The 26876-nt window shown below is 37.4% G+C and overlaps 1 protein-coding gene across 1 annotated transcript in view; it reads left to right on the top strand.

Moving 5' to 3' along the window:
* The window catches only part of ADAMTS19 (ADAM metallopeptidase with thrombospondin type 1 motif 19), a 446085-nt gene that overhangs the window by 38711 nt on the left and 380498 nt on the right, over positions 1–26876 (top strand). The window lies entirely within an intron of this gene.

The raw sequence follows: 26876 nt of genomic DNA, 5'->3' as shown, positions 1-26876 counted from the left end.
CCAGCCTAGAGCCCTGGAGCCTGGAAGGGGCAAACGAACTGTATTTGGCTGAGAAAGAAGCCTAGAAACTGAAAGGAGAACTCTCGGATCCAGGCTCCGGATTAAAGGGACCACATGGAGGGCCTTGCTCAAAGCCACCTGGCCGAGGATTCGGGAGAGGGGAGCGCTGGGAGGACTGAAGTTGCCAGGGGAGAGTGTGGTCTCAGAGGCACAGGGGGAGACACTTTCAGAGATGGACACCCTAACTCCTGGGCTGAATCACACCCCAAATCTTAAGTGAACATTTTTCCTTGGAGCAGCAAAACCAGCAAAGGGAAGAAATTACCCCAGCCACCGGAGGCTCTCCTGCTCCAGTCAGAACAAAGAGGTACTTAGAGGCAGGCAGCACGTAGGGACACAGGTAGTGAGTGCTAGGATCTGAGCTACCCCCCCCCACACACACACACACTGCTGAGTGCTTGCTGAAGGTGGGAGGGCCGGCTACAGGAGCCAGGGCAGTCCAAGCAAGTGAGCGTGGGCCCACCTGCAAAGGCAGAAGCCGCTGTTGCTGCTGTGGAGGTCAGGGTGAGTGCACAGTCATGCCCAGGGCATGAGCCTGGGTGAATGCGGGGGCGGTCCGAGCAGGTGCACTGGGGGCCAGCCAGTGGAGGAGGGGGCTGCGGCAGCCGCTGCAAAGTTCAGAGCGAGCATGCAAAACTGCCTGCAGCTTAGCCCAGGAGACTGCGGAGATGGCCCTAGCAGGGGAGCCTGTGGGCCAGCCTGCGGAGCTGGGAGCCATGGCAGCTGCTGCAAAGATCCGAACTTGTGCATAATTCCACCTGCCTTTGAAGTCGGAGGGGGCCCAGACCACAGTGGAGGCAGTCCGAGAGGCTGCACACCGGCCAGCTCATAGAGGCAGAAGCCACGGCAGCTGCTACAGAGGTCCAGGCTCACACGCAATCACGCCTGCAGCATGGGCCTGCCCGTGTCAGTGGGTGAGGCCCGGGTGACAGCGGAAGTGGTCCGAATGGGTGTGTGTGGGTTGCCCACAGTGGCAGAAGCTGCGGCAAGCCACTGTGAAAGTCCGAGCTTGAACGCAATCCAGCCCACTTGGTGAGCCCGCTCTTGGTGGTGACTGGGGCCCGGTAGACCTCTGGGTCAGTCTGAGCAAGTGCGCAGGGCCCACCAGGGGCAGTGGATGCTGGGGGAGCCGTGGAGGTAGGCTGGCACCAGCAGTGCTGGAGCCCAAATAGTGGAGGCAGCAACAGTGGTGGGGGGGGGCAGCAAACAGATAACACATCGAGAGCACAGAAGCCACACTCACTGGTCCCCTGAGACCACACTCTTCTGAGTGTGGAAAAAGAAAAAAAATAATAAAAAAATAAAAAATCTGAATAGAAAGACATTTGAGCCTAAGGGGCAAGCCACATCCAATACTGTACCTAATCAGTGAATTACAGTACTTAGCCCAACAAGTAGCCAGCAATAAGAGGCAGCAGAAAGCGGATCTCAGGGGAACTTGAACTTTCAAAGGAACTTTTCTCAGGCCAAGAGTAGACAAAAGCTAGCCTAGGAGTGCAGATGATATTTACAACAGCACCTGGGCCCAGCAGAGGCAGCCACAAGATCTTAATCACCTGTAGCTCCAAAAAGGTAGATAAGAGCTAGTCATAGGCAGTGATCCCCACCAATCTGCACCAAGCTCCGGCCAGGGAGGTCTAGGGCAGGCACATCTAGTGGCCAGATATAAAGAGGATCAGTTCAGGACCTAACAACCTTTGTTAAGAGTGGAAGCTTAAGGAAGGGTTTGTCACACCTGACTCAGTTAAGACATAGAAAATGCTGACACAAATAGAAAAAAGAATAATGATAGCAGTTAAACAGTTCATAGCAGATTACAAACAACAGCTGATGCCAATTCAAGAAGACCTAGAAACAACACAACTGAAAATTGGAGGAAGGCAATATGAACCATAGACTCAGCTAGCTACACAAATAACACACCCATAGGAAGAGTGTATACACAGACAAAATGGGAAGACAAAGAAATGCAATCCAAATGAATCAAGAGAAATTCCCAGAAAAACAACAGAGTGAGATGGAAATAACCAAATTACTGGATGCAGAGTTTAAAATAATGATTGTTAGGATACTCAAACATCTTAGAGCAACAATGAGTGGACATAATGAACACCTAAATAAAGAGATAATAAATATCAAAAAGAACATTGAAATCTTAAAAAAGAACCAGACAGAAATGAGAAACACAATATCAGAAATGAAGACTAAACTAGAAGGAATTAAAAGCATGCTGGATGAAACAGAAGAATGAATCAGCAACTTAGAGAACATGATAAGCAAAAGCATGGAAGCAGAACACCAAAAAAAAAAAAAAAAAAAAAAAAAAACCCCATCAAAAAGTTTGAGGAAACTCTAAGAGAGCTCTGTGACAACATGAAGAGAAACAATATCTGCATAATAGGGGATCCTGAAGGAGAAGTGAAAGAACAAGGGATAGAGAACATGTCTGAAGAAATTATAGCTGAAAGTTTCCCTAAATTGATTCAGGAAAGAGTCACACAGGTTCAAGAAGCAGAGAGAACCCCATTAAAAAAGAACCCACACCAAGACAAATCATAATCTAAATACCAAAGCTAAGAGATAATAAAAAGAATACTAAAAGCTGCAAGAGGAAAACAGTCTATCACCTACAAAGGAACCCCCATAAGGATGACATCTGACTTCTCAACAGAAACACTTGAGGCCAGAAGGGAATGGCAAGAAATATTCAAAGTAATGCAGAACAAGAACCTACAATCAAGACTTCTTTATCCAACAAAGCTATTGTTTGAAGGAGAAATAAGAAACTTCCCAGACAAAAAAAAGACTTAAGGAATTTACAAAAACCAAACCAATGCTGCAAGAAATGTTAAGGGGCCTGCTAGAGACAGAACAAAGCAAAAAAAAAAAAAAAAAAAAAAAAAAAAATCTAGCTAAAGAGTAATGTAGATTTAAAGAGAAAAATGGCAATAAACAACCACATATCAATAATAACCTTAAGTATAAATGGATTAAATGCTCCAATCAAAAGACACAGGGTAGCTGAATGGATAAGAAAACAGGACCCGTACATATGCCATCTACAAGAAACCCATCTCAAACAAAAGATACATATAGACTGAAAGTAAAAGGATGGAAAAAAACATTTCAGGAAAATGGAAATGAAAAAAAAAAACTGGAGTAGCAATACTTATATCTGACCAAATAGACTTTAAAACAAAGGTTGTAATAAGGCATAAAGAAGGTCACTATATAATGATAAAGGGAGCAATCCAACAGGAAGCTATACCCATTGTTAATATATATGTGCCTAATATAGGAGCACCTAAATATATAAAGCAGACTTTGATGGATATAAAGGGCAAAATCAACAGCAACAGTATAATGGTAGGGGATTTCAATACTGCACTAACATCACTGGATAGATCCTCAAGAAAGAAAATTAACAAAAAAAACAACAGAATTAAGGGACACACTAGATCAACTGGTGTAATAGATATTTTCAGAACCTTTCACCCTAAGGCAGCAGAATATACATTCTTTTCAAATGCTCATGGTACATTCTCTAGGATAGACCACATATTAGGGCATAAAACGAGTCTCAACAAATTTAAGAAGATTGAAATCATATCTAGCATCTTCTCTGACCACAATGGCATGAAACTAGAAATCAACCACAATAGAAAAACTGAAAAACACTCAAACACTTGGAAACTAAACAGCATGATATCAAATAACAAATGGGTCAACAATGAGATCAAGGCAAAAATTAAAAATTTTCTTGAAACAATAAAAATTAGCATACAACAATACAAAATCTATGGATACAGCAAAAGCAGCCATATCTTAAGAAGCTAGAAAAAGCTCAAATAAACAACTTAACCCTGCATCTAAAAGAACTGGAAAAAGAACAGCAAAGAAAAAGCCCAAAGGAAGTTGAAAGAAGGAAATAATAAAGATTAGAGTGGAAATAAATGACATAGAGAATAAAAAACAATACAGAGGATCAATGGGATGAAGAGCTGGTTCTTTGAAAAGGTAAACAAGATCTATGAACCCTTAGCCAGACTCACCAAGAAAAAAAGAGGACTCAAATAAATAAAATTAGAAACGAGAGTGGAGAAGTAACATCTGACACAGCAGAAATACAAAGGATTGTAAAAAAATATTATGAAGAAGTGTATGCCAAAAAACTAGGCAACTTAGGTGAAATGGAGAATTCCTTGAAAAATATAATCTTTCAAAAAGCAATCTGGAAGAATCAGAAAACCTAAATAGACTGATTTTCAACAAATGAAATCACAACAGTTATCAAAAAGCTCCCAACAAACAAAAGCCCTGGGCCAGATGGCTTCACAGGTGAATTCTACCAATCATTCAATGAAGATCTAACTCCTATCCTTCTCAAGCTATTTCAAAAAACTCAAGAGGAGGAAAAATGTCTGAGCTCCTTTTATGAGGTAAGCATAATTCTGATTTTAAAACCAGGCAAAGACAACAAAAAGAAAGAAAAGTATAAGCCAATATCCCTGATGAATTTAGATGCCTAAATTTTCAACAAAATATTAGCAAATCGGATACAGCAGTACATGAAAAAAATCATATACTATGATCAAGTAGGATTTATTCTGGGGAGGCAAGTCTGGTACAACATTTGCAAATCAATCAACGTGATTCATAACATAACCAAAAGGAAGGAGAAAAACCACATGATAATTTCAATAGATGCAGAAAAAGCATTTGATAAAATCCGGCACCCATTCATGATCAAAACTCAGCACTGTGGGAATACAGGGAACATACCTCAACATGATAAAGACCATCTATGACAGACCCACAGCCAACATCATACTCAATGGGCAAAAATTAAAAGCAATCCCCTTAAGATCAGGAACAAGGTAGGGGTGCCCCCTTTCACCACTCTTATTCAACATAGTTCTCGAAGTCCTAGCCATAGCAATCAGACATGAAGAAGAAATAAAAGGCATCCAAATTGGAATAGGAGAAGTAAAACTACCATTTTTTGCTGATGATATTATACTGTACATAGAAAACCCTAAAGTCAAAGTAAAAAAAACTACTGGAACTGATAAATGAATTCAGCAAGGTGGCAGAATATAAAATTAATATTTAGACATCAGAGTCATTTTTATACACCAACAATGATCTGTCTGAAAATGAAATTAAGAAAATTCTATTCACTATTACAAATAAATAAATAAATAAATAAATAAATAAATAAATAAAGTACCTAGGAGTAAATTTAACCAAGGAGGTTAAAGACACAGAAAATTATAAAACATTGATTAAAGAAATTAAGGAAGATACAAACAAATGGAAGCATATACGGTGTTCGTGGTTAGGAAGAATAAACATCATTAAAATGTTCATATTACCTAAAGCAATTTATAAATTCAATGCAGTTCCTATTAAAATACCAATGACATACTTCAAAGATATAGCACAAATATTCCAAAAATTCATATGGAATAAAAAAAAAACATGAATAGCCTCAGCAATTTTGAAACAGAAGAATAAAGTGAGTGGTATCACACTTCCTGATATCAAGTTATACTACAAGGGCATTGTACTCAAAACAGCTTGGTACTGGCAGAAGAACAGGCAGATAGATCAATAGAATAGAACAAAGAACCCAGAAATAAACCCAAACCTTTATGGATAATTGATATTTGAAAACGAGGTAAGAGCATACAAGGGAGTATAGACAGTCTTTTTAAAAAATGGTGTTGGGAAATTGGATCGCTACCTGTAAAAAATGAAACCCAACCACCAACTTACACTATTCACAAAAATAAACTCAAAGTGGATAAAAGACTTAAATAGAAGTCGTGAAACCATAAGTATCCTAGAGGAAAACATAGGCAATAAGCTCTCCGACATCATTCATAGCAATATATTTGCTAATTTATCTACGGGCAAGGGAAATAAAAGAGAGGATAAAGAAATGGATTTCAAACTAAAAGTTTTACACAGCTAAAGACAATATGAACAAAATAAAAAGACAAACCACACAATGGGAGAACATATTTAACAATACGTTTGATAAGGGGTTAATAACCAAAATTTATAAAGAACTTGTAAAACTCAACATCAGGAAGATAAACAATCCAATCAAAATATGGGCAAAAGAAATGAATAGGCACTTCTGTAAAGAGGACATACAGATGGCCAACAGACAGATGAAAAAATTGTTCAACATCACTAGTCATTAAAGAATTGCAATTTAAAACCACAATGAGATATCACCTCACACCAGTCAGAATGGTGCTCATTATCAAATCAGGACATAATAAGTGTTGATGAGGATGTAGAGAAAAGGGAATCGTCCTACACTGCTGGTGGGAATGCAGACTGGTGGAAAACAGTATGGAGATTCCTCAAAAAATTAAAAATGGAACTGCCTTTTGACCCAGCCATTCCAGTCTTAGGAATATATCCCAAGAACACCACATCAGTGATTCAAAAGGAGAAATGCACCCCCATGTTTATTGCAGCATTGTTTACAATAAAGATCTGGAAACAGCTCAAGTGTTTGTCAGTGATCGGGTGGATTAAAAAGCGGTGGTACATATACAGAATGGTATACTACGCGGATGTGAGGAAGAAGGAAATCTTACTTTTTGTAACAACATGGATGGATATGGAAACCATTATGTTAAGTGAAATAAGCCAGGTAGAGAAAGAATAATACCATATGACTTCACTTATATGAGGAATCCAGTGAACAATATGAACTGAGGAATGGAATAGAGACAGAGGCGGGATTAAAGGGACCAGAGTGAAAGCGGACAGAGGAAAAGGGGATGATAGGATGGGATGAGAGCAGAAAAGCAAAACTGGGGAAAGGGTTTTGCGGGGAGGAGGTTTAGGGGGATGTGGTGCGAACAAGAGGGAGGTATTCAGGGGGAAACTAGAATCTATGTGCACTCAATAACTTAAAATAAAATAAAAAATAAATATATGGAATAAAGCACACCTTGTTTGCTTGAAGCATAACTGAGCCCAGCCTGTGCTGTCAACAGTGAGCAGATCTTGAAGATCCAGACGGACTGAGGAATGTCTTCCTAGTTTAAGGAGACTAAAGAGTCATGGCCCTAGGCCCTGGCCCATTGGCTCAGCGGTAGAGCATCGGCCTGGCATGCGGGGGACCCGGGTTCGATTCCCGGCCAGGGCACATAGGAGAAGCGCCCATTTGCTTCTCCACCCCCCCCCTTCCTCTCTGTCTCTCTCTTCCCCTCCCGCAGCCAAGGCTCCATTGGAGCAAAGATGGCCCGGGCGCTGGGGATGGCGCCTTGGCCTCTGCCCCAGGAGCTAGAGTGGCTCTGGTCTCGGCAGAGCAACCCCCTGGAGGGGCAGAGCATCGCTCCCTGGTGTGCACAGCCTCGCCCCTGGTGGGCGTGTCGGGTGGATCCCGGTCAGGCGCATGCGGGAGTCTGTCTGACTGTCTCTCCCTGTTTCCAGCTTCAGAAAAATACAAAAAAAAAAAAAAAAGAGTCATGGCCCTAAGTGCCACATGTGATAATTGGATTGGAGTCTTTTACTGTAAAGGAAATGATTAAAGCTAGTCAAATTTGAATGAGGTCTCTGAGGATTTGTGAGAGTTCTTTATTTCCTTCTTGCAGCTTTTTGGTAAATTTAAAATTATTTTGAAATAAATAAATAATAATAATGGCCAGGGAAATTATTGTCTTGTTACTTTCTAGTTCTTTTTGTCAGTAAATGGAAAATTCTAGAATTCAACAAAGATGCCAGAATCTGGGATTATTAAATTCCACTGATTGTGGATTAAAATGAGTTTATGTTAATGGCAAATAATGGCAAAACAAACAAACAAACAAACAAGAGAAAAACAGTTACCTGCAAGGGAGCTCCCATAAAATTTAATTGATTTCTCAACAGAAACATTTCAGATCAGAAAAGGAATTGGTATGAAATATGCAAAGTGATGAAAAGCAAGGGCCTATAACCAAGATTACTTTGCCCTGCAATACTTTCATTGAAAATTGAAGAAGTAAATAGCTTCCCAGACAAGAGAAAACTAAAGTTTGTTTACCAACAAACCAGTATTACAAGAAATGTTAAAGGGTCTTCTTTAATAATAAGAAAAATAATGAGCAGAGAAACATAGTTAAAAGCATAAAATGGCAATAAAAATTGATCACTTTAAAACTAAATGGCTTAAATGCTCCAACCAAAAGGGCAGCTGAATGGATAAGAAAACAGGACCCGTACATATGCTGTCTGTACAAGAGACCCATCTCAGAACAAAAGATACGCATAGACTGAAAGGGAAGGGATGGAAAAAAGTATTTCGTGCAAATGGAAAGGAAAAATAGCTGGGGTAGTAATACTTATATCTGATAAAATAGATTTTAAAGCAAAGATGATAAGAAAAAGGACATTACATATTGATAAAGGGAACAATCCAACAAGAGGATATAACCCTTGTAAACATTTATGCACCTAACACAGGAGCTCCTAAACATATAAAGTAAATCTTAATGGACATAAAGGGAGAGATTGACAGTAATATAGTCATAGTAGATTTTAACACTAGATTTTGACATCCGTGGATAGATCTTCCAGAGAGAAAATCAACAATAAAACAGTGGCCTTAAATGACACCTAGATAGGTGAATTTAATTGACATTTTCAGAGTGTTTCACCCCAAAGCAGCCCTTCAAACCCCCTCTCCTTTAACAGCTGTCAGTCTGGTCTCTGTATCTATGAGCCTGTTTATATTTTGATTATTAGTTTATTTTGTTCATTAGATTCTACATACAATATTTGTCTTTCTCTGAATGACTTATTTCACTTAGCTTAATACTCTCCACCATGATGTCACAAATGGTAAGATTTTCTTCTTTCTTACAGCTGAGAGGTATCCCATTGTGAAAATGGGATTTTATATTCACTCATCTACTGATTGGCACTTTGGGCTGCTTCCAAGTCTTGGCTATTAAAATATAATGCTGCAGTGAACACAAGGATACATATATTCTTTTGTATCAATGTTTTCAGGTTTCTTCAGATATATTCCCAGCAGTAAAATTGCTGGGTCATAAAGCAGTTTTAATTTTAATTTTTTTCTATTTTTTTTCTTTTCCAAGTGAGAGGAGAGGAGATAGATGGACTCCTGCATGTGCCCCGACTGAGATCTACCCAGCAACCCCTGTTTGGGGCCGATGCTCTACACATCTGGGGCCATGCTTGCAAGTGAGCTATTTTTAGTGCCTGAGGTGGAGGTATCCTCAGTGCTGGGCTGATGTGCCCCAATCAATTGAGCCATGGATGTGGGAGAGGAAGAGGGAGAAAGAGAGAGAGAGAGAGAGAGAGAGAAAGAAAGAAAGAGAGATAAGGGGGAGGAGGAGGTGTGGAGAACAGATGGATGCCTCTCCTGTGTGCTTTGACCAGGAATCAAATCTTATTTTTAGTTTTTTGAGGAAACTATACGAATTTCCACAGTGGCTGCACCAATCTGCATCTCCCAAAACAGTGCATGAAGGTTTTCTTATCTCCACATCCTCTCCAACAATTGTTTATTGATTTATTGACAATAGCCATTCTGGCAGGTGTGAGATGATATCTCATTGTGGCTTTAATTTGCATTTCTTTGATGATTAGTGATGTTGAGCATCTTCTCATATGTCTGTTGGCCATCTGTGTGTTCTCTTTGTAGGAGTGTCTATTTTGGTTCTCTGCCCATTTTGTAGTTGGATTATTTGTTTGTTTTGGTGTTGTGTTGTGTAAGTTCTTTATAAAATTTGGAAATTAACCCCTTATCAGATATATCATTGAAAAATGTGTGCTCCAAGATTTTATCAAGAAAGAGGGGAGAGGAGAGGAGAGGAAAAAAGGAGGGGGGGAATAATTTCTTTTTTTTTTTTAATTTTTATTTTATTTTATTTTTCTTTATTTCATTATTAATTTTTTTTTTAAAAAAACAACTCTTTTCGATTTTTTTTTATTATTTTTTTAAACTTTTTATTCTTTATTAAATCTCATTAATACTATCAACAAAACCACCCTCAGATGCCATTAAGGAAGAGAAAATCGAATATCATGGATACAAAAGAAAGAGAGGTAACACAGCTAGATGAGGAAAAATCTATGGAGAAAAAATTTAATATATTGGAAACCTTGGAGCTAAATGACAGAGAATTCAAGATAGAAATCCTAAAAATCCTCCGAGATATACAAGAAAACACAGAAAGGCAATTTAGGGAGCTCAGAAAACAACTCAATGAACACAAAGAATATATGTCCAAGGAAATTGAAACTATAAAAACAAATCAAACAGAGATGAAAAACTCAATTCACGAGCTGAAAAACGAAGTAACAAGCTTAGCTAATAGAACAGGTCAGATAGAAGAGAGGATTAGTGAAATAGAAGACAAGCAACTTGAGGCACAACAGAGAGAAGAAGAAAGAGACTCAAAAATTAAAAAAAATGAGATAGCCCTACAAGAATTATCTGACTCCATCAAAAAGAATAACATAAGAATAATAGGTATATCAGAGGGAGAAGAGAGAGAAAATGGAATGGAGAACATACTCAAACAAATAATAGATGAGAACTTCCCAAGCCTGTGGAAAGAACTAAAGCCTCAAGTTCAAGAAGCAAACAGAACTCCAAGTTTTCTTAACCCCAACAAACCTACTCCAAGGCATATCATAATGAAATTGACACAAACCAACAGCAAAGAAAAAATTCTCAAGGCAGCCAGGGAAAAAAAGAATACAACATATAAAGGAAGGCCCATTAGATTATCATCAGATTTCTCAGCAGAAACTCTACAAGCTAGAAGAGAGTGGACCCCAATATTTAAAGTCCTGAAAGAGAGGAACTTTCAGCCACGAATACTATACCCATCAAAGCTATCCTTCAAATATGAAGGAGAAATAAAAACCTTCACAGATACAGAAAAGATGAGGGAATTTATCATCAGAAAACCCCCACTCCAGGAATTACTAAAGGGGGTTCTCCAATCAGATACAAAGAACAAAAAAAAACAGAGCCACAAGTAAAAGCTCCAAGAAGAACACAATAAAACCAAATTTAAACTGTGACAACAACAAAAAGAAAGAGGGGGAGAAGATGGAGATTAACAGTAGCAAAGGACGATGGAGTGCAAAAGTACTCACAAAATAGTTCGCTACAATGAACAGGGTAGGGACCCTTTTCATTATTCAAAGGTAACCACCATTGAAAAAACCACCACAGAAGCACATGAGATAAAAAAGATAGCAACAGTGGAAAGATGTATGGAATACAACCAAATAAAAACAAAAGATAGAAAAACAAAAGAGAAGAATCAAACAAGACACAAAACTAACAGAAAGCAAGATATAAAATGGCAATAGGGAACTCACAAGTATCAATAATTACACTAAATGTAAACGGATTAAACTCACCAATAAAAAGGAACAGAGTAGCAGAATGGATTAAAAAAGAAAATCCAACTGTATGCTGCCTACAGGAAACTCATCTAAGTAACAAGGATAAAAACAAATTCAAAGTGAAAGGCTGGAAAACAATACTCCAAGCAAATAACATCCAAAAAAAAGCAGGTGTAGCAATACTCATATCGGATAATGCTGACTACAAGACAGGAAAAGTACTCAGAGACAAAAATGGCCATTTCATAATGGCTAAGGGGACACTGAATCAAGAAGACATAACAATTCTTAATATATATGCACCAAACCAAGGAGCACCAAAATATATAAGACAGCTACTTATTGATCTTAAAACAAAAACTGACAAAAATACAATCATACTTGGAGACCTCAATACACCGCTGACGGCTCTAGATCGGTCATCTAAACAGAGAATCAACAAAGACATAGTGGCCTTAAACAAAACACTAGAGCACCTGGATATGATAGACATCTAGAGGACATTTCATCCCAAAGTGACTGAGTATACATTTTTCTCCAGTGTACATGGATCATTCTCAAGAATTGACCATATGTTGGGCCACAAAAACAACATCAGCAAATTCAGAAAAATTGAAGTTGTACCAAGCATATTTTCTGATCATAAAGCATTGAAACTAGAATTCAACTGCAAAAAAGAGGAAAAAAATCCCACAAAAATGTGGAAACTAAACAACATACTTTTAAAAAATGAATGGGTCAAAGAAGAAATAAGTGCAGAGATCAAAAGATATATACAGACTAATGAAAATGACAATATGACATATCAGAATCTATGGGATGCAGCAAAAGCAGTGATAAGAGGGAAGTTCATATCACTTCAGGCATATATGAACAAACAAGAGAGAGCCCAAGTGAACCACTTAACTTCCCACCTTAAGGAACTAGAAAAAGAAGAACAAAGACAACCCAAAACCAGGCGAAGAAAGGAGATAATAAAAATCAGAGCAGAAATAAATGAATTAGAGAACAGAAAAACTATAGAAAAAATTAATAGAACAAGGAGCTGGTTCTTTGAAAAGATCAACAAAATTGACAAACCCTTGGCAAGACTTACCAAGGAAAAAAGAGAAAGAACTCATATAAACAAAATCCAAAATGAAAGAGGAGAAATCACCACGGACACCGTAGATCTACAAAGAATTATTGTAGAATACTATGAAAAACTTTATGCCACTAAATTCAACAACCCAGAAGAAATGGATAAATTCTTAGAAAAATACAACCTTCCTAGACTGAGTCAAGAAGAAGCAGAAAGCCTAAACAGACCTATCAGTAGAGAAGAAATAGAAAAAACCATTAAAAACCTCCCCAAAAATAAAAGTCCAGGCCCTGACGGCTATACCAGCAAATTTTATCAAACATTCAAAGAAGGCTTGGTTCCTATTCTACTCAAAGTCTTCCAAAAAATTGAAGAAGAAGCAATACTTCCAAACACATTTTACGAAGCCAACATAACCCTCATACCAAAACCAGGCAAGGATGGCACAAAAAAAGAAAACTACAGACCAATATCTCTAATGAATACAGATGCTAAAATACTAAACAAAATACTAGCAAATCGAATACAACAACATATTAAAAAAATAATACATCATGATCAGGTGGGATTCATCCCAGAATCTCAAGGATGGTTCAACATACGTAAAACGGTTAATGTAATACACCATATCAACAAAACAAAGAACAAAAACCACATGATCTTATCAATAGACGCAGAAAAGGCTTTCGATAAAATACAACACAATTTTATGTTTAAGACTCTCAACAAAATGGGTATAGAAGGAAAATATCTCAACATGATAAAGGCCATATATGATAAACCATCAGCTAACATCATATTAAATGGCACTAAACTGAAGGCTTTCCCCCTTAAATCAGGAACAAGACAGGGTTGTCCACTCTCTCCACTCTTATTTAATGTGGTACTAGAGGTTCTAGCCAGAGCAATCAGACAAGACAAAGAAATAAAAGGCATCCATATCGGAAAAGAAGAAGTAAAGGTATCACTTTTTGCAGATGATATGATCCTATACATCGAAAACCCCAAAGAATCCACAAAAAGACTACTAGAAACAATAAGCCAATACAGTAAGGTCGCAGGATACAAAATTAACATACAGAAGTCAATAGCCTTTCTATATGCCAACAATGAAACAACTGAGAAGGAACTCAAAAGAACAATCCCCTTCACGATTGCAACAACAACAAAAAAAATACTTAGGAATAAACATAACAAAGAATGTAAAGGACTTATATAATGAAAACTATAAACCATTGTTAAGGGAAATCGAAAAAGATATAATGAGATGGAAGAATATACCTTGTTCTTGGTTAGGAAGAATAAATATAATCAAGATGGCTATATTACCCAAAGCAATATACAAATTTAATGCAATTCCCATCAAACTTCCAATGACATTTTTTAAAGAAATAGAGCAAAAAATCATCAGATTTATATGGAACTATAAAAAACCCCGAATAGCCAAAGCAATCCTAAAGAAAAATAATGAAGCTGGGGGCATTTCAATACCTGACTTCAAACTCTATTATAGGGCCACGACAATCAAAACAGCATGGTATTGGCAGAAAAATAGACACTCAGACCAATGGAACAGAATAGAAAGTCCAGAAATAAAACCACATATATATAGTCAAATAATTTTTGATAAAGGGGCCAACAACACACAATGGAGAAAAGAAAGCCTCTTCAATAAATGGTGCTGGGAAAACTGGAAAGCCACATGCAAAAGAATGAAACTGGACTACAGTCTCTCCCCCTGTACAAAAATTAACTCAAAATGGATCAAAGATCTAAACATAAGACCTGAAACAATTAAGTACATAGAAGAAGACATAGGTACTCAACTCAGGGACCTGGGTTTTAAAGAGCATTTTATGAATTTGACTCCAATGGCAAGAGAAGTGAAGGCAAAAATTAATGAATGGGACTACATCAGACTAAGAAGTTTTTGCTCAGCAAGAGAAACTGATAACAAAATAAACAGAAAGCCAACTAAATGGGAAATGATTTTTTCAAACGACAGCTCAGATAAGGGCCTAATATCCAAAATATACAAAGAACTCATAAAACTCAACAACAAACAAACAAACAATCCAATAAAAAAATGGGAAGAGGATATGAATAGACACTTCTCCCAGGAAGAAATACAAATGGCCAACAGATATATGAAAAGATGCTCATCTTCTTTAGCTATTGGAGAAATGCAAATCAAAACGGCAATGAGATACCACCTCACACCTGTTCGATTAGCTGTTATTAGCAAGTCAGGTAACAGCAAATGTTGGAGAGGCTGTGGAGAAAAAGGAACCCTCATACACTGTTGGTGGGAATGTAAAGTAGTACAACCATTATGGAAGAAAGTATGGTGGTTCCTCAAAAAACTGAAAATAGAACTACCTTATGACCCAGCAATCCCTCTACTGGGTATATATCCCAAAAACTCAGAAACATTGATACGTAAAGACACATGCAGCCCCATGTTTATTGCAGCATTGTTCACAGTGGCCAGGACATGGAAACAACCAAAAAGCCCATCAATAGATGACTGGATAAAGAAGATGTGGCACATATACACTATGGAATACTACTCAGCCATAAGAAATGATGACATCGGAACATTTACAGCAAAATGGTGGGATCTTGATAACATGATACGAAGTGAAATAAGTAAATCAGAAAAAAACAGGAACTGTATTATTCCATACGTAGGTGGGACATAATAGTGAAACTAAGAGACATTGATAAGAGTGTGGTGGTTACGGGGGGGAGGGGGGAATGGGAGAGGGATAGGGGGTGGGGAGGGGCACAAAGAAAACAAGATAGAAGGTGTCAGAGGACAATCTGACTTTGGGTGGTGGGTATGCAACATAATTGAACGACAAGATAACCTGGACTTGTTATCTTTGAATATATGTATCCTGATTTATTGATGTCACCCCATTAAAAAAATAAAATTATATAAAAAAAAAAAAGAAAAAAAAAAAAAGAAAAAAGAAAAATGTGTGCTCTAATTCAGTGGATTGTCTTTTCATTTTGTTGATGGTTTCCTTTGCTGTAAAAAAACTTTTAGTTTGATGTTTCCCATTTGTTTATTTTTTCTTTTGTTTTCCTTGCCCAAAGTGATATATCACAGAAAATATTGCTACAAGAAATGGCTGAGATTTTACTGCCTATGTTTTCTTCTAGGTTTTTTTTTTTTACAGGGATAGAGAGAGAGTCAGAAAGAGGTATAGATAGGGACAGACAGGAATGGAAAGAGATGAGAAGCATCAATCATCAGTTTTTTGTTGCGACACCTTAGTTGTTCATTGATTGCTTTCTCATATGTGCCTTGACCTTGAGCCTTCAGCAGACCGAGTAACCCCTTGCTTGAGCCAGTGACCTTGGTTCCAAGCTGGTGAGCTTTTTGCTCAAGCCAGATGAGCCTGCACTCAAGCTGGCTACCTCGGGGTCTCGAACCTGGGTCCTCCGCATCCCAGTCGGATGTTCTATCCACTGTGCCACTGCCTGGTCAGGCTCTTTTAGGATTTTTATCATTTTGAGTCTAACATTTAAGTCTTTAACCCATTTTGAGTTTATTCATGTGTACAGTGTACGAAGGTCATCTTGTTTCATTTTTTTGCATGTATTTATCATTTTCACAACACCATTTATTAAATAGACTATATTTGCCCCATTGTTTATCTTTGCCTTCTTTGTTGAATATTAATTGACCATATTGTGTGGGTTTATTTCTGGGCTCTCTATTCTTTTCTTGTTGATCTATATGTCTGTTTTTATGCCAGCATCATGCTGTTTTGGTTACTCTGGCCTTGCAGTATAGTTTGATATCAGGCAGCATGATTTGTCCAACTTTGTTCTTTCTCAAGGTTGCTGTGGCTATTGGGTGTGTTTTGTTGTTCCATACAAATTTTTGGAATATTTGTTCTAGTTCTATGAAATGTGCCATTGGCATTTTGATAGGAATTACATTGAATCTATAGATTGATTTGGGTATTATGGTCATTGCAGTGATGTTAATTCTTTCTACCCATAAACATGGTATATGATTCCACTTATTTGTATCTTCATGAGTTTTTTCTTCAGTGTCTTATTATTTTATGAGTACAGGTCTTTTACATCCTTGCTTAAATTTATTACTAGGTATTTTATTATTATTTTGATGCAGTTGTAAGTGGGATTGTATTCTTAGTTTTTTTTTCTGAAAAAATGAATGTTTTTGACATGGATTACATAAAGGGTGGCTCTTGTTGCCATTGATCCTGACAGTGGTCATTAAAAAATATTCCCATATTGCTAGGCCTTTAGATTTGTGCCATTTTGCACCAACACAAATAACAATAATTGCTCAATATGCAATCAGTTATATAGATCTTTGTGCACCTGCATGCAAATTTCTACAAAAGATATTTCTGGAAATACCTTTGAGCGGGGAGGAAACACAGGGCTTGCAGTATTGAAATTTTGATATATTCTATCAAATCACCTTCCAAAAATGCAAGACTAATTTACACTCTCATCAAATATACCCAAGTTCCCTTTTCTTTTTATTCTTATTCATGATGAATATTTGATGCAGTTAATTTATCCATTTTCCTATTGATAGATGTTTATCCTCCCCCCCCCCCCTTGTTTTTACTTTTTGGAATTCTAAGCAATATAATATAGATTTTTTTTTGTAAGTCCCATGCAAGTGTTTCTCTTGAGTGTATATCTATCAGTAAAGTTTTGGCTTATGGAGATCCACATCAGCCCTGGCTGGTTGTCTAAGTGGATAGAGCATTGGTTTGGCATATGGACATCCTGGGTTTGATTTCTAATCAGGACGCACAAGAAAAGCGACCATCTGCTTCTCTCCCCATCTTTCTCCCCCTTCTCTTCCTCTTTCTGTACTGCAGCCAGTGATTTAATTGGTTGCTGGATGGGTCTCGGTCAGGGAGCATGCAGGAATCAGTCTGACTGTCTCCCATCCTCCCACTTAAAGAAAATAAGAGGGGAGAAATAAAAGAGATCCACATCTTCATATTTATTAAATGTTAGCAAATTGTTTTGCATGATGATTATAATACTTCATCCTCTTGCAAGCTGTGTATTTTTCCATATTCATAGCAACAAACTCTTGCTATTCTCAGACTATTATATTTCTTTTAATATTTAATCACATTGCAGTAATTGGTAGAACCAAAAGAAATTTTTAAAAATGTAGAAAGAATGAAAAATATCATCAAATCACTTGAGATAATTGACAAAGAAAATTTTTTATCTAATGTACATGGAAGTCATCAAGATAGGTCATATGCTGGCCTGTTAAACTAGTCTAAACAAATTTAATATAGATAAAAACATATCCATGTGTTCTTTAGTGACAGTGGATTTCATGAAAGTAAACAATAAAAAGATATCTGAATCTAGTATAAAATTTTTTTAAATTTTATAATTTTATTTAGACAATTTTAACAGGGTGACATTGGTCAACTAGAGCAGTGGTCCCCAACCTTTTTTGGGCCACGGACCGGTTTAATGTCAGAAAATATTTTCACAGACCGGCCTCTAGGGTGGGACAGATAAATGTATCATGTGACCCAGACAAGCGTCAAGAGTGAGTCTTAGACGAATGTAACAGAGGGAATCTGGTCATTTAAAAAAAATAAAACATCATTCAGACTTAAATATAAATAAAACAGAAATAATGTAAGTTATTTATTCTTTCTCTGCGGACCAATACCAAATGGCCCACGGACCGGTACCAGTCCATGGCCCAGGGGTTGGGGACCACTGAACTAGAGTACATAGATTTAGAGAAAACATCTCCATATCATTTGACACTTGATTATGTTGCATACCCATCACCCAAAGTAAAAATTGTCCTCCATCAGATTTTATTTAGTTTTCTTTATGCTCCACCCCTCCCCCATCATCTCCCTCTTCTCCCTTTCCCTTCCCCTGGTAATCACTGTACTCTTGTCCATGTCCATGAGTCTCAATTTTATGTCTCACCTATGTATGGAATCATACAGTTCTTAGTTTTTTCTGATTTACTTATTTCACTCAGTATCATGTTATCAAGGTTCATCCATGTGGTCATAAATGATCCAATGTCATCATTATGTCTGAGTAGTATTCCATAGTGTATAAAGTACCACATCTTTATCCAGTCATCTGTTGAAGGGCTTTTTGGTTATTTCCATGTCTTGGCCACTGTGAACAATGCTGTGATGAACATGAGGCTGCATGTGTCTTTACATACCAGTGTTTTTGAGTTTTGGGGGTATATACCCAGTAGAGGGATTGCTGGGTTATATGGTAGCTCTACTCTTAATTTTTTGAGGAACCACCATGCTTTCTTTCATAATGGTAGTACTACTTTACATTCCCACCAACAGTGAATGAGGGTTCCTTTTTCTCTACAGCCTCTCCATTTGTTATTACCTGTCTTGTTGATAATAACTAATCTAACAGGTGGGAGGTGGTTTCCCATTGTAGTTTTAATTTGCATGTCTCGAGTAGCCAGTGAAGATGAGCATCTTTTTATATATCCATAGGCCATTTGTATTTCTTCTTGGGAGAAGTGTCTGTTCATGTCCTCTTCCCATTTTTTTTTATTGGATTGTTTGCTTGTTTGTTATTGAGTTTTCTGAGTTCTTAATATATTTTGTATATTAGGCTCTTATCTGAGGCGACACCTGCTTTTTTTGGATATTATTTGCTTAGAGAATTGTTTTCCAACCTTTTACTTTGAATCTGTTTTTATCCTTGTAGCTTATATGTGTTTGTTGAAGGCAGTATACAGTTGGATTTTCTTTTTTTTTTTTTTCTTTACAGAGACACAGAAAGAGAGTCAGAGAGAGGGATAGACAGGGACAGACAGACAGGAACAGAGAGATGAGAAGCATCAATCATTAGTTTTTCATTGCGCATTGCAATACCTTAGTTGTTCATTGATTGCTTTCTCATACATACCTTGACCACGGGCCTTCAGCAGATAGAGTAACCCCTTGCTTGAGCCAGCAACCTTGGGCTCAAGCTGGTGAGCTTTTTGCTCAAACCAGATGAGCCCACGCTCAAGCTGGTGACCTTAGGGTCTCGAACCTGGGTCTTCCGCATCCGAGTCCGACGCTCTATCCACTACGCCATCGCCCGGTCAGGCTGGATTTTCTTTTTTGATCCACTCTGCTACTCAGTGTCTTTATATTGGTGAATTCAATTCATTTACATTTAATGTAATTATTGACACTTGAGGGTTTCCTATTGCCATTTTATATATTGCTTTCTGATAGCTCTGTTTCTCGTTTGGTTGCTCTCTGCTATTTTTCTGTCATTGTTTTTGTTTGGTGGTATTCCATACTTCTTTCCTCTGTTTATTCTTTTTTTAAGCCATGAAATGAAAAGTGATATATATCATATTCATTGTAGTCCTTTATCTCATGAGTGCTTCTGTACTCCATCCTCCTTTGCTACTGTTAATCTTTGTACTCTCCCCTTTTTTGTTTTTGTTGTCACAGATTAATTTTGTTTTTTATTGTGATCTTGTTGTAGCTTTTACTTGTGATTTTGTTTTCTTTTGTGTTTGTATGTGGTTGGATAACCCCCTGAAGTATTTTCTGATGTGAGGGTTTTGTGATGATAAATTCTCTCATCTTCTCTATATCTGTGAATGTTTTTATTTCCCCTTCATATTTGAATGATAGCTTTGATGGATATAGTATTCTTGGCTGGAAGTTCCTCTCTTTCAGTACTTTAAATATTGGGGTCCACTCTCTTCTGGCTTGTATATTTTCTGCTGAAAAATCTGATGATAGCCTAATGGGACTTCCTTTATATGTTGTATTCTTCTTTTCCCTGGCTGCCTTGAGGATTTTTTCTTTGTCATTGATTTGTGATAATTTCATTACAATGTGCCTTGGAGTAGGTCTGTTTGAGTTAAGGTATCTTGATGATCTTTTTGCTTCTTGGATTCAAGGCTCTAATTCTTTCCACAGGCTTGGGAAGTTTTCGATTATTTGAATATATTCACTATTTCTTTTTCTCTCTTTTCTCTTTCTGATATACCCATTATTCTTATGTTGCTTTTTTGATGGAGTCAGACAGTTTTTGTAGGGCTTTCTATTTTTTTTTAAATTTGTGAATTTCTCTCTTTTTTCAGTAGCACCTCTAGTTGCCTGTCTTCTATGTCAGTAATTCTCTCCTCTGTCTGGCCTGTTCTGTTAGCTAAGCTTGTTACCTCTCTTTTCAGTTCATGTATTGAGTTTTTCATCTGTTTGGTTCCTTTTTACAGTTTCAATTTCCTTGGTGAAGTATTCTTTTTGTTCATTAAATTGTTTTTTGAGCTCTCTGAATTGCCTTTCAGAGCTTTCTTGTATTTCATTAAGTATTTTTAGGACTTCAATTTTGAATTCTCTGTCATTTAACTCCAAAGTTTCCAAATAATTAAATTTTTTCTGTAGATTTTTTTTTATCATGTATCTGAGCTATGTCTCTGTCTTTTGTATCCATGACATTTGATTGCTTTTTCTTACTGGCATTTGTGAGTGGTATTGTTAATAACACTAATAAGAAATAATTAAAAAAATAAAAAAAAAATTGAAAAAATACAGTGTAAAAATGAAAATTCTATAATGATAAGAGGAACAAAAACTACAGAGAACAGGAGCAGGAACTGAGGAAAAATGACTAATGATAGAAAAAATGAAGTAAAAACAAGCAAAATGCCACCAAGAAAAATATGAGTCTAAAATATAATAATTTGATGATAAATGATCGGAAGAGAGAAAAAAAGAGAAAAAAAAGGAGAAATGGGAAGAGAGAAAAAAGAGAGAAAAAAGGAACAAATAACAACAATGGCAACAAAGAACAAGAAGGAACTAAAGGTTTCTGAAATGAAACCCTCACAAAAAACAAAAATAAAAATGTAACAACTATGGGTAATGAAGTTCAAAAGGAAAAGGAAAAAAGAAAGAAGAGATAATGACCAAAATGACAAGAAGCGTTATAAAAATGTAATTTTTTTCCTGGTTTTGAGAGGTAACTTCATTTTTTTTTTTGGCAGCTGGCAACTGTACTATAAGTTTTGCCTCTGTGGGGTTCTTAGGCAGTGGTTTGTTGGTCTGTCACTGTGACAATGACATAGGCTGGGTCTCAGTCCCATTGCTAGGCTGGGCATGTTAGGGCTTTGATATTTTATGTTTCTAGCAATGGCAGTCTCAGTTTTCCAGGTGTCTCTCCCCATGTCCCTCCCACCGGAGCTAGCAGCCTGGGGACTTAGCTGTGGGATTTGCCTCAGCCATTGTCTGAAGAGGAGGAGAATCTATGCACAGCCAGGTTGTTCCTGAAGTACTGCTCAAATACATTTCTGGGCAAGGAAGTGGCAATTTGAGCCACCAGCGAGTGCAGGTAAGGCTGGGAGCTGATCACAGATCAAGTGCCTTTCTGTTATACACAGGTAAAATTCTATGAGCCGGCAGGCAAGCCTAACATATATCAGTGCTCTGTGGGTCTAATCTCCAGGGGCTTTTCCCTTGTGCACTGTTTGGTGGCCCACAGTAAGCCACATGTGTGTTCAGCTCCCATGACTCCAGCAATGCACATAGAGACCTGCACCCACAAACTCAGGCGCCCAGCGCCTGAGATCTCAGTCAGTACTGGGAATGCACTCAGATGCTTATATCAGTCCACAGAGGTGCCCAGCATGGGCAGTCTCAGGCTAAGGATTTTTGCCCATGCACACACCCTGCACTGGTGATCAAAAGCCAGGAGTGCCCAGAGATGCTGGCTGTGGGTGGAGCACAGAGCACATTCCTAGCAGCTGTGGCTGATGCAATGCTGTGAGAATACTCCAGCTCCCAGAAGCCTCCTGGGCATACCCAGGAAGGAAGCTCTCCCGCTATAAGGAAGTGACTTAGCGCCAACCACGCAGCTCCATGATCTTTTCAGCCATTGGCTATGAAGGACATGCTGTAACACCCTATAGGCTGAAACCATGTATATAAGCTAGCTTACTTCCTGGATAAAGTGGATCTGTGTCACTGAACCTAATCCCCAGAGTTGGGTCTTTGTGTCTCTGTCGTCCTCACCCCCAGCAGGACTTGTCCACAGCTGGCAATAGCCCATTCAAGTGCCTATCAATGATAATCTCTGGCTAAGCACTCCAGCTAGTGTGCCCAGCACTAGTGATGCAAGGTGGAACTGCTCACACAGTGCCAGTGATCATGGAGCCAGGAATGCACAAAGATGCTGGCACTGGCCCTCGCAAGCACTGAACTGGTAATTTTAGTTGGAGCCCACTGCCTGGTGCACCCTACATCCATGATTTCTGGAAGAGCCAATGTGTTCTTTCTTTTGTTTGAGCACCTACCCTAACTGAACTCCTTCCCCTCTAATTCAGTCTCTCCACTTTGCTCCATGCCAAACAAAAATGCTCTTTCCTAAGATCAGTGAAGAAAGTGAAATACCATATTCTCCATCTTATTCCTTCAGAGTGGATTATATATTCAGCCACCTTTTCACTTACTTATACTTTTGTCTGGTGTGTGTATATTTCAGGTGCTCCTGAGATTTTTACTCTGTGTTTAGTTGTTGAATTTGTTGAAATTTCAAGGGGAGAGATTGAGAGTATCCCTCACAGCATCATTTCTCTGATGTCACTCCCTAGTATAAATTTTTAAATGAAACAATACTCTGCTAAATAGTACATGGTCATAGAGGAAACCAGAACAGAACTAGAGAATATTTTGAAATGAATGAAAAATGAGAGAACACAGTGTATCAAACCATGTGGGATGTAGCTAAAGCAATACTTATGGGAAAATTTATAGCATTAATACATTAGGAAAGAAGATGGGTCAATCATAAATTATAATAAGAGTAAATTATATTTAAAATATAGAACAAAGAAATACATATAATATCAGTGATCAATAAAGTTAAAAAAATAGACAAAGTAGAAAAAAATAAAATTTCTGGAAAGAACAATAAAATTGATATATCCCTGGCTAGAATGACAAAAGAAAAAGAGAGAATATACAAATTATCAATATTAGGAGTAGAAGGGTGACATTACTACAGTTTCTTTGGAATTAAAATAAAAATAAGAAAATATGAACCACTTTATGTCAAGAAAGTTTACAACATTAAATGAAAGGTCCCATTTTCTTGAAAAATACATATTAATAAACTGACTTAACAAAAGAAGACAGAATATTTCTAGAGCCCTAAATACAGTGTCTCCGTAAAGTCATGGTGCACCTTTGACTGGTCACAGAAAAGCAACAAAAGACTATAGAAATGTGAAATCTGCACCAAATAAAAGGAATACTCTCCCAGTTTCATACCTATTCAGTGCAGTTCAATGTGGGCTCATGCACAGATTTTTTAGGGCTCCTTAGGTAGCTATCTCGTATAGCCTCTACAGACTGGTCACTGACTGATGGCCTACCAGAACGGGGTTTCTCCACCAAACTGCCTGTTTCCTTCAACTGCTTATCCCACCAAGTAATGTTATTCCTATGTGGTGGCGCTTCATTATAAATGTGCTGATATTCACGTTGCACTTTGGTCACGGATTCGAATTTAGCAAGCCACAGAACACACTGAACTTTCCTCTGTACCATCCACATCTTGACTGGCATGGCCATGGGCTGCTCCTCTGTATACATGGTGTTACATCATCATCTGCGCATGTGCACATGCTGCCACATCATCCTACAGAAACGGGGGGGGGTCCTTTTATTTGGTGCATATTTCACATTTCTATCGTCTTTTGTTGCTTTCCTGTGACTGGTCAAAAGCGCACCATGACTTTACGGACACACTGTATATTATAATTGAATTTATAATTAAAATTACTTCCGCAAACAAAATTCCAGGCCTAGATGGCTTCACTGATGAATGTTGTCAGACATATAAGGATGATGTACTACAAATTATTATGATACCTTCATTCTCATATAAAAAACGAATTAAGATGTTAAAAGGGGGGGTGGAAGCTACAGTCTAATCCCACATCAAGACTCTAAAATTCTTAACATATTAGCAAAGCAAATTCAGCAATAAATAAGGATAATACACCATGACAAAAAAACAATCCCAAGAATAAAACATTTTTTTCTTAATTTTCTAAAGTGTTTATTATGATGACTTTAGAGAGAGGGGAAGAGAGACAGGAACATTGATCTGCCTTTGTGTGTGCCCTGACAGGGGGTCAAAGTGGCAAACTCTGCACTTCAGGTGATGCACTAACCAACTGAGCTGTCTGGCCAGGGTGAATACAAAAATTTTTAACATTGAAACTATTTATTAATGTAATTCACTGCATGACACAAATGAAAGAGAAAAATTATTTGATAATGGCAATAAATGCAGGAAAATAATTTGATAAGATTCAACATTTATTTGAATGTTGACTATTGTAAACACTGCTTCAGTAAACATGAGGGTGCATATCTTCTTTGGATCAGTGATCTGGTAGTCTTAGGATATATTTCTAAAGGTAAAATAGTTGGGTTAAAAGGCAGTTCCATTTTTAAGTTTTTGAGGAAACACCATACTGTTTTATTTTATTAATTATTTTAATAAAATTAATTACTTATTTTATTAATTTTAATTTATTGTGTTAACATGGATTTAAGTGTCCCATGGAATATAACACACTCACCCCTCCCACCCCCATGTCCCTATTTACATTTCTTTTGCCCCCTCTCTCTAACTTTCTCCTGCTTTCCCTCTGGGATTTGCTTTCCTGTTATCTGTATATCTGTGTTATGTATATATAATTTCACTAATCCCTACACATTCTCTGATCCCATTTCTTCATTTCCCTTCCCTCTGACAGCTGTCTATCCGCTCCCTGTGACCCCAACTCTGCCTCTATTCCATTCTTCAGTTCACTTTGTTCATTAGATTCCAAATATAAGTGAAATGATATATATTAGTCTTTCTCTGCCTGGCTTATTTCACTTAGCATAATAGTCTCCAGGTCCATCCATGCTGTCACAAAAGATAAGATTTCCTTCTTTTTCACAGCCACATAATATTCAATTGTGCTTATGTACCACAGCTTTTTAATCCACTTGTCTGCTGATGGAAACTTGGGTGGTTTCTAGATCTTGGCTATTGTAAACACTGCTTCAATAAACATGAGGGTGCATATCTTCTTCGGATCAGTGATCTGGTAGTCTTAGGATATATTCCTAAGAGAGGGATAGTTGGGTCAAAAGGCAGTTCCATTTTTAAGTTTTTGAGGAAACACCATACTGTTTTCCACAGTGGTTGCACAAGTCTGCATTATCACCAGCAGTGCAGGAGAATTTCTTTTTCTCCACACCCTCGCCAGCACTTGTGGGTTGATTTTTTAATGAGCACCATTATGACAGGTGGGAGGTGATATCTTATTGTGGCTTTAATTTGCATTTCTCTGATGATTAGTGACTTTGAATATTTTTTTCATATGCCTATTGGCTATCTGTATGACCTCTTTGGAGAGGTGACTATTTATTTCTTTTGCCCATTTTTAATTGGATTATTTACCATCCTGGTGTTGAGTTTTAGAAGCTATGTATAAATTTGGGTTATTAACCCCTTATCAGACATATTGGCAATTATGGTCTCTCATTGTGTGAATTGTCTTTTTGTTTTGTTTTGTTGTCTTTTGCTGTACAAAAGCTTTTTAGTTTGATATAGTCCTATTTGTTTCTTTTGTCCTTTATTTCACTTGCCTGTGGAGATATATTGGCAAAAATATCACTATGACAGATATCGAAGATTTTACTGCCTATGTTTTCTTCCAAGAAGTTTATGATTTTGCGACTTACATTTAAGTCTTTTATCCATTTTAAGTATATTTTTGTGAATGGTGTAAGTTTGTGGCCTAGTTTCATTTTTTTCAGATATACTAGTCCAATTTTCCCAAAACCATTCATTAAATAGACTGTCTTTACTTTATTGTATGCTCTTACCTCCTTTGTAAAATATCATTTGACCATTAAGGTGTGGGTTAATTTTTGGTTCTCAGTTCTGTTCCATTCATCTGTCTGTTCTTATGCCAATACCATGCTGTTTTGATTGCAATGGTCTTGTAGTATAACTTGATATCAGGAAGTGTGATACCTCCCACTTTGTTCTTCATTTTCAAGATTGCTGAGGCTATTCATGTTCTTTTTTGGTTCCATATGAATTTTTGGAATATTTTTTCTATATCTTTGAAATATGCCATTGGTATTTTTGATAAGAATTGCATTGAATTTATAGATTGCTTTGGGTAATATAGACATTTTAATAATATTTTTTCTTCCTATCCATGAACATGGTATATGCTTCCACTTGTTTGTGTCTTCCTTGATTTTTTTAATCAATGTTTTAT

This window comes from Saccopteryx leptura, chromosome 6 (assembly GCF_036850995.1).
Source record: "Saccopteryx leptura isolate mSacLep1 chromosome 6, mSacLep1_pri_phased_curated, whole genome shotgun sequence".
NCBI classification, from domain to species: domain Eukaryota; kingdom Metazoa; phylum Chordata; class Mammalia; order Chiroptera; family Emballonuridae; genus Saccopteryx; species Saccopteryx leptura.
The sequence above is the reverse complement of the archived record's forward strand: the minus strand, read 5'-3'. Positions and strand labels throughout refer to the sequence as shown.